At 43.2% G+C, this 15105-nt stretch overlaps 14 non-coding genes across 14 annotated transcripts; all 14 read left to right on the top strand.

Annotated features, from left to right (window-relative positions):
- The first annotated feature begins 4154 nt into the window (after positions 1-4154).
- Positions 4155-4236, top strand: trnas-gcu (transfer RNA serine (anticodon GCU)). Its single transcript has one exon. It is a non-coding gene; the product is annotated as a tRNA-Ser (tRNA).
- Positions 4237-4715: 479 nt separating this feature from the next.
- Positions 4716-4797, top strand: trnas-gcu (transfer RNA serine (anticodon GCU)). Its single transcript has one exon. It is a non-coding gene; the product is annotated as a tRNA-Ser (tRNA).
- Positions 4798-5274: 477 nt separating this feature from the next.
- trnas-gcu (transfer RNA serine (anticodon GCU)) lies at positions 5275-5356 on the top strand. Its single transcript has one exon. It is a non-coding gene; the product is annotated as a tRNA-Ser (tRNA).
- Positions 5357-5835: 479 nt separating this feature from the next.
- Positions 5836-5917, top strand: trnas-gcu (transfer RNA serine (anticodon GCU)). Its single transcript has one exon. It is a non-coding gene; the product is annotated as a tRNA-Ser (tRNA).
- A 478-nt stretch (positions 5918-6395) lies between these two features.
- trnas-gcu (transfer RNA serine (anticodon GCU)) lies at positions 6396-6477 on the top strand. Its single transcript has one exon. It is a non-coding gene; the product is annotated as a tRNA-Ser (tRNA).
- A 1038-nt stretch (positions 6478-7515) lies between these two features.
- On the top strand, positions 7516-7597 carry trnas-gcu (transfer RNA serine (anticodon GCU)). The gene has a single exon. It is a non-coding gene; the product is annotated as a tRNA-Ser (tRNA).
- A 1037-nt stretch (positions 7598-8634) lies between these two features.
- On the top strand, positions 8635-8716 carry trnas-gcu (transfer RNA serine (anticodon GCU)). Its single transcript has one exon. It is a non-coding gene; the product is annotated as a tRNA-Ser (tRNA).
- Positions 8717-9754: 1038 nt separating this feature from the next.
- Positions 9755-9836, top strand: trnas-gcu (transfer RNA serine (anticodon GCU)). The gene has a single exon. It is a non-coding gene; the product is annotated as a tRNA-Ser (tRNA).
- A 476-nt stretch (positions 9837-10312) lies between these two features.
- On the top strand, positions 10313-10394 carry trnas-gcu (transfer RNA serine (anticodon GCU)). Its single transcript has one exon. It is a non-coding gene; the product is annotated as a tRNA-Ser (tRNA).
- Positions 10395-10874: 480 nt separating this feature from the next.
- trnas-gcu (transfer RNA serine (anticodon GCU)) lies at positions 10875-10956 on the top strand. The gene has a single exon. It is a non-coding gene; the product is annotated as a tRNA-Ser (tRNA).
- Positions 10957-11434: 478 nt separating this feature from the next.
- trnas-gcu (transfer RNA serine (anticodon GCU)) lies at positions 11435-11516 on the top strand. The gene has a single exon. It is a non-coding gene; the product is annotated as a tRNA-Ser (tRNA).
- A 1038-nt stretch (positions 11517-12554) lies between these two features.
- trnas-gcu (transfer RNA serine (anticodon GCU)) lies at positions 12555-12636 on the top strand. The gene has a single exon. It is a non-coding gene; the product is annotated as a tRNA-Ser (tRNA).
- Positions 12637-13114: 478 nt separating this feature from the next.
- Positions 13115-13196, top strand: trnas-gcu (transfer RNA serine (anticodon GCU)). Its single transcript has one exon. It is a non-coding gene; the product is annotated as a tRNA-Ser (tRNA).
- A 1038-nt stretch (positions 13197-14234) lies between these two features.
- Positions 14235-14316, top strand: trnas-gcu (transfer RNA serine (anticodon GCU)). The gene has a single exon. It is a non-coding gene; the product is annotated as a tRNA-Ser (tRNA).
- The last annotated feature ends 789 nt before the right edge of the window (positions 14317-15105 follow it).

Below are 15105 nucleotides of genomic sequence, written 5' to 3'. Positions count from 1 at the left end.
GGGGCTAGGGGGACGCTAGGCGACACACCCGTGGTGCGGCTACTCCATCAACAGCAGGTGTATTTCGAAGAGCGCAAATTTGAATCCAAATAAATGTCAAAATTCAAATTTTTCAAAATACAACTATGTTACACCATTTGAAAGATAAAACATCTCCTTAATCTAACCACGTTTTACGATTTCAAAAAGGTTTTACGACGGAAAGCATAAATTTAGAGTATGTTAGGACAGTACATTTAGCGTAGAGTTGTGTGTAATGTTTTGTCAAGTCAAAGACAGGGTCACCAAAACTATAAAACCAGCTAAAAATGATACACCAATTACAATCTCCATCAGATGACACTCCTAGGACATTATGTTAGATAAATGCATGCATTTTTAGTTCTATCAAGTTCATATTTATATACAAAAACAGCGCTTTACTATGGTATTGATGTTGAGGAAATCGCTTCCTCCAATAACCGCAGTCAAGTCAGCCCACAAATTAAATAATTAAAATTAGAAAACATTGGTAAAATATTATATTGTCATTTAAAGAATTATAGAATTTACATTTTGAACGCAATCAACTTGCCAGATTTAAAAATAACCTACTGGGAAATCACACTTTGCAATAATCTGAGCACTGCGCCCAGAAAAATACGCTGCATGTATACAGACTAGACGCCGCGTTGGGGAGATCTAAAATCGAAAATACTATCGTAAACAATCCATTACCTTTGATTTTCTTCATCAGATGTCACTTCCAGGGTATCACAGGTCCATAACGAATGTAGTTTTGTTCAAAAAAGCTCACCATTCATGTCCAAAAATCTCCGCCTCCGTTAGCACACGGGCGATGTAAGCCACGATTCCGATGAACGAGGGGAAAAAATATATTTCCGTCGCTCAAACTGCCAAACGCTGTAGATAAGCATAAATCATTAGGGCCTTTTTAACCAGAACATGGAATAATATTCAAGTGGACGAACGCATAGCCTTTATAACGTATTGGAACGAGGGTACCGAACACGAAGTAGCGCTCCAGGTTCATGCCGGACACACTGTGGTCTTGTTCGGCAGATCTCCCTCCAGAAGACTCAAAACACTTTGTAAAGGCTGGGAGCACCTAGTGGAAGCAATAGGAAGAGCCAAAATATTCCTAAACCCCTGTGTTTTTCAATGGGATAGGCCTTAAAGTCAATACAACACATCAGGTATCCACTTCCTGTCAGAAAATGTCTCAGGGTTTTGCCTGCCAAAATGAGTTCTGCCTATACTCACAGACACCATTCAAACAGCTTAAACTTTTGTTTTCTATCCATATATACAGTATATGCATATTCTAGTTACTGGGTAGGATTAGTAACCAGATTAAATCGGATATATTTTTTTATCCAGACGTGCAAAATGCTGCCCCTCAGACCCAACCTTTAGACCACTCAGCCTGACAACACATTTGTTAAATGTCTCGATGGGATCGACACATGGCCCTGCCGTTACAATGCCTAACTTTCATCGATTTCAATCATGGGTTTACATACAGCAACTACAGTTTGTGGTGGAAAATACCACGTGTGTACAAACGGATGAGGTGGCCGAGTGGTTAAGGCGAGATGGACTACTAATCCATTGTGCCCTGCATTCATGTGTTTGAATCCCATCCTCATCGAGCAACCAAAAAATAAGACCTTTTTATGGCACTGTAAGTTTTTGACTTACGCAAACATTGGTAAGATGGCCGACTGCCACCGCGAAGAGCACAGAACTTGGTATCTGAGTGGTGAAGGCGATGAACTACATGTGTAGATTGGAAAACCAACCTCTTCGCGAAATGTTTTTTTTTTATTTCTTCTCTTGCATGGCCCCACATGAATATAGAATCCCCTGCACACTCCTAGAGCAACTGATACGATTCAGGTATTGAAGAATAGCTTTACCAAGGGCAACCTCAATGATGGGATTTGAACCGACACCTCCACACACTTAACCTGTTAGGGCTAGTGTGCAGCATTGACACGGCTGGATAAAAAACATACCCGATTTAATCTGGTTACCACTCCTACTCAGTAACTAGAATATGCATATACTTATTACATATGGATAGAAAACACCCTAAATTTTCTAAAACTGTTTGAATGGTGTCTGTGAGTATAACAGAACTCAAATGGCAGGTCAAAACCTGAGAGATTCCTTTACAGGAAGTGGCCTGTCTGACCATTTCTTGAACTTGTTTTCCATCTCTATCATTTTACTAAGGATCTCTGCTCTAACGTGACACTTCCCGTCGTCCATAGGCTCTCAGAGCCCGGGAAAAAACAGAATGTCGTCATTCCAGCCCCAGGCTGAAACACATTATCGCCTTTCTCAAGTGGCCCATCAAGAGACACTAGCTTATGCGCGGTGACCCGACCGCCCCCGCTTCTGGATTTTTTCCTCTGTTTGCCGAAAAGGAGATTCCCTGTCGGAATATTATATCGCTTTTCTACGAAAAATGACGTAAAAATTGATTTTAAACAGCGGTTGACATGCTTCGAACGACGGTAATTGAATACTTTGAATTTTATTGTCAGGAATTGCGCTAAGCGCGACACTACTTTACTATTTCGGATAGTGTCTGGAACGCATCGAACAAAACGCCGCTATTCGGATATAACGATGGATTATTTTGGACCAAACCAACATTTGTTATTGAAGTAGATGTCCTGGGTGTGCATTCTGACGAAGACAACAAAAGGTAATGACATTTTTATAATAGTAAATATGATTATGGTGAGTGCTAAACTTGCCGGGTGTCTAAATAAGCGAGCCCGTGATGCCTGGGCTATGTACTTAGAATATTGCAAAATGTGCTTTCACCAAAAAGCTATTTTAAAATCGGACATATCGAGTGCATAGAGGAGGTCTGTATCTATAATTCTTAAAATAATTGTTATGCTTTTTGTGAACGTTTATCGTGAGTAATTTAGTAAAATGTTAGCGAATTCCCCGGAAATTTGCGGGGGTATGCTAGTTCTGAACGTCACATGCTAATGTAAAAAGCTGGTTTTTGATATAAATATGAACTTGATTGAACAAAACATGCATGTATTGTATAACATAATGTCCTAGGGTTGTCATCTGATGAAGATCATCAAAGGTGAGTGCTGCATTTAGCTGTCTTCTGGGTTTTGGTGACATTATATGCTGGCTTGAAAAATGGGTGTCTGATTATTTCTGGCTTGGTACTCTGCTGACATAATCTAATGTTTTGCTTTCGTTGTAAAGCCTTTTTGAAATCGGACAGTGTGGTTAGATTAACGAGAGTCTTATCTTTAAATGGCTGTAAAATAGTCATATGTTTGAGAAATTGAAGTAATAGGATTTTTAAGGTTTTGAAAATCGCGCCACAGGCTGGCATTGGCTGTTACGTAGGTGGGACGAATTCGTCCCGCCGGTCCCATAGAGGTTAATCAAGCACTTTAGACCACTCAGCCTGACAACACATTTGTTAAATGTCTCGATGGGATCGACACATGGCCCTGCCGTTGCAATGCCTAACTTTCATAGTTTTCAATCATGGGTTTACATACAGAAACTACAGTTTGTGGTGGAAAATGCCACATGTGTACAAACGGATGAGGTGGCCGAGTGGTTAAGGCGATGGACTGCTAATCCATTGTGCTCTGCATTCATGTTTTTGAATCCCATCCTCATCGAGCGACCCAAAAAATAAGACCTTTTTATGGCACTGTAAGATTTTGACTTACGCAAACATTGGAAAGATGGCCGACTGCCACCGCAAGAGCACAGAACTTGGTATCTGAGTGGTGAAGGCGATGAACTACATGTGTAGATTGGAAAACCAACCTCTTCGCAAATTTTTTTTTATTTCTTCTCTTGCATGGCCCCACATGAATATAGAATCCCTGCACACTCCTAGAGCGACTGATAAGATTCAGGTATTGAAGAATAGCTTTACCAAGGGCAACCTCAACGGTGGGATTTGAACCGACACCTCCACACACTTAATCAAGCACTTTAGACCACTCAGCCTGACAACACATTTGTTAAATGTCTCGATGGGATGGACACATGGCCCTGCCGTTGCAATGCCTAACTTTCATCGATTTCAATCATGGGTTTACATACAGCAACTACAGTTTGTGGTGGAAAATGCCACGTGTGTACAAACGGATGAGGTGGCCGAGTGGTTAAGGCGATGGACTGCTAATCCATTGTGCTCTGCATTCATGGGTTCAAATCCCATCCTCATCGAGCAACCAAAAAAATAAGACCTTTTTTATGGCACTGTAAGATTTTGACTTACGCAAACATTGGTAAGATGGCCGACTGCCACCGCAAGAGCACAGAACTTGGTATCTGAGTGGTGAAGGCGATGAACTACATGTGTAGATTGGAAAACCAACCTCTTCGCAAATGTTTTTTTTATTTCTTCTCTTGCATGGCCCCACATGAATATAGAATCCCTGCACACTCCTAGAGCGACTGATAAGATTCAGGTATTGAAGAATAGCTTTACCAAGGGCAACCTCAACGGTGGGATTTGAACCAACACCTCCACACACTTAATCAAGCACTTTAGACCACTCAGCCTGACAACACATTTGTTAAATGTCTCGATGGGATGGACACATGGCCCTGCCGTTGCAATGCCTAACTTTCATTGATTTCAATCATGGGTTTACATACAGCAACTACAGTTTGTGGGTGAAAATGCCACATGTGTACAAACGGATGAGGTGGCCGAGTGGTTAAGGCGATGGACTGCTAATCCATTGTGCTCTGCATGCATGGGTTCGAATCCCATCCTCATCGAGCAACCAAAAAATAAGACCTTTTTTATGGCACTGTAAGATTTTGACTTACGCAAACATTGGTAAGATGGCCGACTGCCACCGCAAGAGCACAGAACTTGGTATCTGAGTGGTGAAGGCGATGAACTACATGTGTAGATTGGAAAACCAACCTCTTCGCAAATGTTTTTTTATTTCTTCTCTTGCATGGCCCCACATGAATATAGAATCCCTGCACACTCCTAGAGCGACTGATAAGATTCAGGTATTGAAGAATAGCTTTACCAAGGGCAACCTCAACGGTGGGATTTGAACCGACACCTCCACACACTTAATCAAGCACTTTAGACCACTCAGCCTGACAACACATTTGTTAAATGTCTCGATGGGATGGACACATGGCCCTGCCGTTGCAATGCCTAACTTTCATCGATTTCAATCATGGGTTTACATACAGCAACTACAGTTTGTGGGGGAAAATACCACATGTGTACAAACGGATGAGGTGGCCGAGTGGTTAAGGCGATGGACTGCTAATCCATTGTGCTCTGCATTCATGGGTTTGAATCCCATCCTCATCGAGCAACCAAAAAAATAAGACCTTTTTTATGGCACTGTAAGATTTTGACTTACGCAAACATTGGTAAGATGGCCGACTGCCACCGCAAGAGCACAGAACTTGGTATCTGAGTGGTGAAGGCGATGAACTACATGTGTAGATTGGAAAACCAACCTCTTCGCAAATGTTTTTTTTATTTCTTCTCTTGCATGGCCCCACATGAATATAGAATCCCTGCACACTCCTAGAGCGACTGATAAGATTCAGGTATTGAAGAATAGCTTTACCAAGGGCAACCTCAACGGTGGGATTTGAACCGACACCTCCACACACTTAATCAAGCACTTTAGACCACTCAGCCTGACAACACATTTGTTAAATGTCTCGATGGGATGGACACATGGCCCTGCCGTTGCAATGCCTAACTTTCATTGATTTCAATCATGGGTTTACATACAGCAACTACAGTTTGTGGGTGAAAATGCCACATGTGTACAAACGGATGAGGTGGCCGAGTGGTTAAGGCGATGGACTGCTAATCCATTGTGCTCTGCATGCATGGGTTCGAATCCCATCCTCATCGAGCAACCAAAAAATAAGACCTTTTTTATGGCACTGTAAGATTTTGACTTACGCAAACATTGGTAAGATGGCCGACTGCCACCGCAAGAGCACAGAACTTGGTATCTGAGTGGTGAAGGCGATGAACTACATGTGTAGATTGGAAAACCAACCTCTTCGCAAATGTTTTTTTTATTTCTTCTCTTGCATGGCCCCACATGAATATAGAATCCCTGCACACTCCTAGAGCGACTGATAAGATTCAGGTATTGAAGAAAAGCTTTACCAAGGGCAACCTCAATGATGGGATTTGAACCGACACCTCCACACACTTAATCAAGCACTTTAGACCACTCAGCCTGACAACACATTTGTTAAATGTCTCGATGGGATCGACACATGGCCCTGCCGTTGCAATGCCTAACTTTCATCGATTTCAATCATGGGTTTACATACAGCAACTACAGTTTGTGGTGGAAAATACCACATGTGTACAAACGGATGAGGTGGCCGAGTGGTTAAGGCGATGGACTGCTAATCCATTGTGCTCTGCATGCATGGGTTCGAATCCCATCCTCATCGAGCAACCAAAAAAATAAGACCTTTTTTATGGCACTGTAAGATTTTGACTTACGCAAACATTGGTAAGATGGCCGACTGCCACCGCAAGAGCACAGAACTTGGTATCTGAGTGGTGAAGGCGATGAACTACATGTGTAGATTGGAAAACCAACCTCTTCGCAAATGTTTTTTTATTTCTTCTCTTGCATGGCCCCACATGAATATAGAATCCCTGCACACTCCTAGAGCGACTGATAAGATTCAGGTATTGAAGAATAGCTTTACCAAGGGCAACCTCAACGGTGGGATTTGAACCGACACCTCCACACACTTAATCAAGCACTTTAGACCACTCAGCCTGACAACACATTTGTTAAATGTCTCGATGGGATCGACACATGGCCCTGCCGTTGCAATGCCTAACTTTCATCGATTTCAATCATGGGTTTACATACAGCAACTACAGTTTGTGGTGGAAAATACCACATGTGTACAAACGGATGAGGTGGCCGAGTGGTTAAGGCGATGGACTGCTAATCCATTGTGCTCTGCATGCATGTGTTCGAATCCTATCCTCATCGAGCAATCAAAAAAATAAGACCTTTTTTATGGCACTGTAAGATTTTGACTTACGCAAACATTGGTAAGATGGCCGACTGCCACCGCAAGAGCACAGAACTTGGTATCTGAGTGGTGAAGGCGATGAACTACATGTGTAGATTGGAAAACCAACCTCTTCGCAAATGTTTTTTTATTTCTTCTCTTGCATGGCCCCACATGAATATAGAATCCCTGCACACTCCTAGAGCAACTGATAAGATTCAGGTATTGAAGAAAAGCTTTACCAAGGGCAACCTCAATGATGGGATTTGAACCGACACCTCCACACACTTAATCAAGCACTTTAGACCACTCAGCCTGACAACACATTTGTTAAATGTCTCGATGGGATCGACACATGGCCCTGCCGTTGCAATGCCTAACTTTCATCGATTTCAATCATGGGTTTACATACAGCAACTACAGTTTGTGGTGGAAAATACCACATGTGTACAAACGGATGAGGTGGCCGAGTGGTTAAGGCGATGGACTGCTAATCCATTGTGCTCTGCATGCATGGGTTCGAATCCCATCCTCATCGAGCAACCAAAAAAATAAGACCTTTTTATGGCACTGTAAGATTTTGACTTACGCAAACATTGGTAAGATGGCCGACTGCCACCGCAAGAGCACAGAACTTGGTATCTGAGTGGTGAAGGCGATGAACTACATGTGTAGATTGGAAAACCAACCTCTTCGCAAATGTTTTTTTATTTCTTCTCTTGCATGGCCCCACATGAATATAGAATCCCTGCACACTCCTAGAGCGACTGATAAGATTCAGGTATTGAAGAAAAGCTTTACCAAGGGCAACCTCAACGATGGGATTTGAACCGACACCTCCACACACTTAATCAAGCACTTTAGACCACTCAGCCTGACAACACATTTGTTAAATGTCTCGATGGGATGGACACATGGCCCTGCCGTTGCAATGCCTAACTTTCATCGATTTCAATCATGGGTTTACATACAGAAACTACAGTTTGTGGTGGAAAATACCACGTGTGTACAAACGGATGAGGTGGCCGAGTGGTTAAGGCGATGGACTGCTAATCCATTGTGCCCTGCATTCATGTGTTCGAATCCCATCCTCATCGAGCAACCAAAAAAATAAGACCTTTTTTATGGCACTGTAAGATTTTGACTTACGCAAACATTGGTAAGATGGCCGACTGCCACCGCAAGAGCACAGAACTTGGTATCTGAGTGGTGAAGGCGATGAACTACATGTGTAGATTGGAAAACCAACCTCTTCGCAAATGTTTTTTTATTTCTTCTCTTGCATGGCCCCACATGAATATAGAATCCCTGCACACTCCTAGAGCGACTGATAAGATTCAGGTATTGAAGAATAGCTTTACCAAGGGCAACCTCAACGGTGGGATTTGAACCGACACCTCCACACACTTAATCAAGCACTTTAGACCACTCAGCCTGACAACACATTTGTTAAATGTCTCGATGGGATGGACACATGGCCCTGCCGTTGCAATGCCTAACTTTCATCGATTTCAATCATGGGTTTACATACAGCAACTACAGTTTGTGGTGGAAAATACCACGTGTGTACAAACGGATGAGGTGGCCGAGTGGTTAAGGCGATGGACTGCTAATCCATTGTGCTCTGCATTCATGGGTTCGAATCCCATCCTCATCGAGCAACCAAAAAAATAAGACCTTTTTTATGGCACTGTAAGATTTTGACTTACGCAAACATTGGTAAGATGGCCGACTGCCACCGCAAGAGCACAGAACTTGGTATCTGAGTGGTGAAGGCGATGAACTACATGTGTAGATTGGAAAACCAACCTCTTCGCAAATGTTTTTTTATTTCTTCTCTTGCATGGCCCCACATGAATATAGAATCCCTGCACACTCCTAGAGCGACTGATAAGATTCAGGTATTGAAGAATAGCTTTACCAAGGGCAACCTCAACGATGGGATTTGAACCGACACCTCCACACACTTAATCAAGCACTTTAGACCACTCAGCCTGACAACACATTTGTTAAATGTCTCGATGGGATCGACACATGGCCCTGCCGTTGCAATGCCTAACTTTCATCGATTTCAATCATGGGTTTACATACAGCAACTACAGTTTGTGGTGGAAAATACCACGTGTGTACAAACGGATGAGGTGGCCGAGTGGTTAAGGCGATGGACTGCTAATCCATTGTGCCCTGCATTCATGTGTTCGAATCCCATCCTCATCGAGCAACCAAAAAAATAAGACCTTTTTTATGGCACTGTAAGATTTTGACTTACGCAAACATTGGTAAGATGGCCGACTGCCACCGCAAGAGCACAGAACTTGGTATCTGAGTGGTGAAGGCGATGAACTACATGTGTAGATTGGAAAACCAACCTCTTCGCAAATGTTTTTTTATTTCTTCTCTTGCATGGCCCCACATGAATATAGAATCCCTGCACACTCCTAGAGCGACTGATAAGATTCAGGTATTGAAGAATAGCTTTACCAAGGGCAACCTCAACGATGGGATTTGAACCGACACCTCCACACACTTAATCAAGCACTTTAGACCACTCAGCCTGACAACACATTTGTTAAATGTCTCGATGGGATGGACACATGGCCCTGCCGTTGCAATGCCTAACTTTCATCGATTTCAATCATGGGTTTACATACAGCAACTACAGTTTGTGGTGGAAAATGCCACATGTGTACAAGCGGATGAGGTGGCCGAGTGGTTAAGGCGATGGACTGCTAATCCATTGTGCTCTGCATTCATGGGTTCGAATCCCATCCTCATCGAGCAACCAAAAAATAAGACCTTTTTTATGGCACTGTAAGATTTTGACTTACGCAAACATTGGTAAGATGGCCGACTGCCACCGCAAGAGCACAGAACTTGGTATCTGAGTGGTGAAGGCGATGAACTACATGTGTAGATTGGAAAACCAACCTCTTCGCAAATGTTTTTTATTTCTTCTCTTGCATGGCCCCACATGAATATAGAATCCCTGCACACTCCTAGAGCGACTGATAAGATTCAGGTATTGAAGAAAAGCTTTACCAAGGGCAACCTCAATGATGGGATTTGAACCGACACCTCCACACACTTAATCAAGCACTTTAGACCACTCAGCCTGACAACACATTTGTTAAATGTCTCGATGGGATGGACACATGGCCCTGCCGTTGCAATGCCTAACTTTCATCGATTTCAATCATGGGTTTACATACAGAAACTACAGTTTGTGGTGGAAAATACCACGTGTGTACAAACGGATAAGGTGGCCGAGTGGTTAAGGCGATGGACTGCTAATCCATTGTGCTCTGCATTCATGGGTTCAAATCCCATCCTCATCGAGCAACCAAAAAAATAAGACTTTTTTTATGGCACTGTAAGATTTTGACTTACGCAAACATTGGTAAGATGGCCGACTGCCACCGCAAGAGCACAGAACTTGGTATCTGAGTGGTGAAGGCGATGAACTACATGTGTAGATTGGAAAACCAACCTCTTCGCAAATGTTTTTTTTTATTTCTTCTCTTGCATGGCCCCACATGAATATAGAATCCCTGCACACTCCTAGAGCGACTGATAAGATTCAGGTATTGAAGAATAGCTTTACCAAGGGCAACCTCAACGGTGGGATTTGAACCGACACCTCCACACACTTAATCAAGCACTTTAGACCACTCAGCCTGACAACACATTTGTTAAATGTCTCGATGGGATGGACACATGGCCCTGCCGTTGCAATGCCTAACTTTCATCGATTTCAATCATGGGTTTACATACAGCAACTACAGTTTGTGGTGGAAAATACCACATGTGTACAAACGGATGAGGTGGCCGAGTGGTTAAGGCGATGGACTGCTAATCCATTGTGCTCTGCATTCATGGGTTCGAATCCCATCCTCATCGAGCAACCAAAAAAATAAGACCTTTTTTATGGCACTGTAAGATTTTGACTTACGCAAACATTGGTAAGATGGCCGACTGCCACCGCAAGAGCACAGAACTTGGTATCTGAGTGGTGAAGGCGATGAACTACATGTGTAGATTGGAAAACCAACCTCTTCGCAAATGTTTTTTTATTTCTTCTCTTGCATGGCCCCACATGAATATAGAATCCCTGCACACTCCTAGAGCGACTGATAAGATTCAGGTATTGAAGAATAGCTTTACCAAGGGCAACCTCAACGGTGGGATTTGAACCGACACCTCCACACACTTAATCAAGCACTTTAGACCACTCAGCCTGACAACACATTTGTTAAATGTCTCGATGGGATCGACACATGGCCCTGCCGTTGCAATGCCTAACTTTCATCGATTTCAATCATGGGTTTACATACAGCAACTACAGTTTGTGGGGGAAAATGCCACTTGTGTACAAACGGATGAGGTGGCCGAGTGGTTAAGGCGATGGACTGCTAATCCATTGTGCTCTGCATGCATGGGTTCGAATCCCATCCTCATCGAGCAACCAAAAAAATAAGACTTTTTTTATGGCACTGTAAGATTTTGACTTACGCAAACATTGGTAAGATGGCCGACTGCCACCGCAAGAGCACAGAACTTGGTATCTGAGTGGTGAAGGCGATGAACTACATGTGTAGATTGGAAAACCAACCTCTTCGCAAATGTTTTTTTATTTCTTCTCTTGCATGGCCCCACATGAATATAGAATCCCTGCACACTCCTAGAGCGACTGATAAGATTCAGGTATTGAAGAAAAGCTTTACCAAGGGCAACCTCAACGATGGGATTTGAACCGACACCTCCACACACTTAATCAAGCACTTTAGACCACTCAGCCTGACAACACATTTGTTAAATGTCTCGATGGGATCGACACATGGCCCTGCCGTTGCAATGCCTAACTTTCATCGATTTCAATCATGGGTTTACATACAGCAACTACAGTTTGTGGTGGAAAATACCACGTGTGTACAAACGGATGAGGTGGCCGAGTGGTTAAGGCGATGGACTGCTAATCCATTGTGCCCTGCATTCATGTGTTTGAATCCCATCCTCATCGAGCAACCAAAAAAATAAGACCTTTTTTATGGCACTGTAAGATTTTGACTTACGCAAACATTGGTAAGATGGCCGACTGCCACCGCAAGAGCACAGAACTTGGTATCTGAGTGGTGAAGGCGATGAACTACATGTGTAGATTGGAAAACCAACCTCTTCGCAAATGTTTTTTTATTTCTTCTCTTGCATGGCCCCACATGAATATAGAATCCCTGCACACTCCTAGAGCGACTGATAAGATTCAGGTATTGAAGAATAGCTTTACCAAGGGCAACCTCAACGGTGGGATTTGAACCGACACCTCCACACACTTAATCAAGCACTTTAGACCACTCAGCCTGACAACACATTTGTTAAATGTCTCGATGGGATGGACACATGGCCCTGCCGTTGCAATGCCTAACTTTCATCGATTTCAATCATGGGTTTACATACAGCAACTGCAGTTTGTGGGGGAAAATACCACGTGTGTACAAACGGATGAGGTGGCCGAGTGGTTAAGGCGATGGACTGCTAATCCATTGTGCTCTGCATGCATGGGTTCGAATCCCATCCTCATCGAGCAACCAAAAAAATAAGACCTTTTTTATGGCACTGTAAGATTTTGACTTACGCAAACATTGGTAAGATGGCCGACTGCCACCGCAAGAGCACAGAACTTGGTATCTGAGTGGTGAAGGCGATGAACTACATGTGTAGATTGGAAAACCAACCTCTTCGCAAATGTTTTTTTATTTCTTCTCTTGCATGGCCCCACATGAATATAGAATCCCTGCACACTCCTAGAGCGACTGATAAGATTCAGGTATTGAAGAATAGCTTTACCAAGGGCAACCTCAACGGTGGGATTTGAACCAACACCTCCACACACTTAATCAAGCACTTTAGACCACTCAGCCTGACAACACATTTGTTAAATGTCTCGATGGGATGGACACATGGCCCTGCCGTTGCAATGCCTAACTTTCATCGATTTCAATCATGGGTTTACATACAGCAACTACAGTTTGTGGTGGAAAATACCACGTGTGTACAAACGGATGAGGTGGCCGAGTGGTTAAGGCGATGGACTGCTAATCCATTGTGCTCTGCATGCATGGGTTCGAATCCCATCCTCATCGAGCAACCAAAAAAATAAGACCTTTTTATGGCACTGTAAGATTTTGACTTACGCAAACATTGGTAAGATGGCCGACTGCCACCGCAAGAGCACAGAACTTGGTATCTGAGTGGTGAAGGCGATGAACTACATGTGTAGATTGGAAAACCAACCTCTTCGCAAATGTTTTTTTTATTTCTTCTCTTGCATGGCCCCACATGAATATAGAATCCCTGCACACTCCTAGAGCGACTGATAAGATTCAGGTATTGAAGAATAGCTTTACCAAGGGCAACCTCAACGGTGGGATTTGAACCAACACCTCCACACACTTAATCAAGCACTTTAGACCACTCAGCCTGACAACACATTTGTTAAATGTCTCGATGGGATCGACACATGGCCCTGCCGTTGCTATACTTAACTTTCATTGATTTCAATCATGGGTTTACATACAGCAACTACAGTTTGTGGGGGCAACTGCCACTTGTGTACCAGCGGATAAGGTGGCCGAGTGGTTAAGGCGATGGACTGCTAATACATTGTGCTCTGCATTCATGGGTTCGAATCCCATCCTCATCGAGCAACCAAAAAATAAGACCTTTTTTATGGCACTGTAAGATTTTGACTTACGCAAACATTGGTAAGATGGCCGACTGCCACCGCAAGAGCACAGAACTTGGTATCTGAGTGGTGAAGGCGATGAACTACATGTGTAGATTGGAAAACCAACCTCTTCGCAAATGTTTTTTTATTTCTTCTCTTGCATGGCCCCACATGAATATAGAATCCCTGCACACTCCTAGAGCGACTGATAAGATTCAGGTATTGAAGAATAGCTTTACCAAGGGCAACCTCAATGATGGGATTTGAACCGACACCTCCACACACTTAATCAAGCACTTTAGACCACTCAGCCTGACAACACATTTGTTAAATGTCTCGATGGGATGGACACATGGCCCTGCCGTTGCAATGCCTAACTTTCATCGATTTCAATCATGGGTTTACATACAGCAACTACAGTTTGTGGGGGGAAAATACCACATGTGTACAAACGGATGAGGTGGCCGAGTGGTTAAGGCGATGGACTGCTAATCCATTGTGCTCTGCATGCATGGGTTCGAATCCCATCCTCATCGAGCAACCAAAAAAATAAGACTTTTTTATGGCACTGTAAGATTTTGACTTACGCAAACATTGGTAAGATGGCCGACTGCCACCGCAAGAGCACAGAACTTGGTATCTGAGTGGTGAAGGCGATGAACTACATGTGTAGATTGGAAAACCAACCTCTTCGCAAATGTTTTTTTTATTTCTTCTCTTGCATGGCCCCACATGAATATAGAATCCCTGCACACTCCTAGAGCGACTGATAAGATTCAGGTATTGAAGAAAAGCTTTACCAAGGGCAACCTCAATGATTGGTTTTGAACCGACACCTCCACACACTTAATCAAGCACTTTAGACCACTCAGCCTGACAACACATTTTGTTAAATGTCTCGATGGGATCGACACATGGCCCTGCCGTTGCAATGCCTAACTTTCATCGATTTCAATCATGGGTTTACATACAGAAACTACAGTTTGTGGTGGAAAATACCACGTGTGTACAAACGGATGAGGTGGCCGGTGGTTAAGGCGATGGACTGCTAATCCATTGTGCCCTGCATTCATGTGTTTGAATCCCATCCTCATCGAGCAACCAAAAAAATAAGACCTTTTTATGGCACTGTAAGATTTTGACTTACCAAACATTGGAAAGATGGCCGACTGCCACCGCAAGAGCACAGAGCTTGGTATCTCAGTGGTGAAGGCGATACTACTGTGTAATTACCACTCTTCCCCATGTTTTTTTTATTTCTTCTTTTGGCCCCTCATAATATAAATCCCTGCACACTCCTAGAGCGACTGATAAGATTCAGTATT

Source organism: Salmo salar, unplaced genomic scaffold, assembly GCF_905237065.1.
Source record: "Salmo salar unplaced genomic scaffold, Ssal_v3.1, whole genome shotgun sequence".
Taxonomy (NCBI): domain Eukaryota; kingdom Metazoa; phylum Chordata; class Actinopteri; order Salmoniformes; family Salmonidae; genus Salmo; species Salmo salar.
This window is presented reverse-complemented; position numbering and strand designations above follow the sequence as displayed.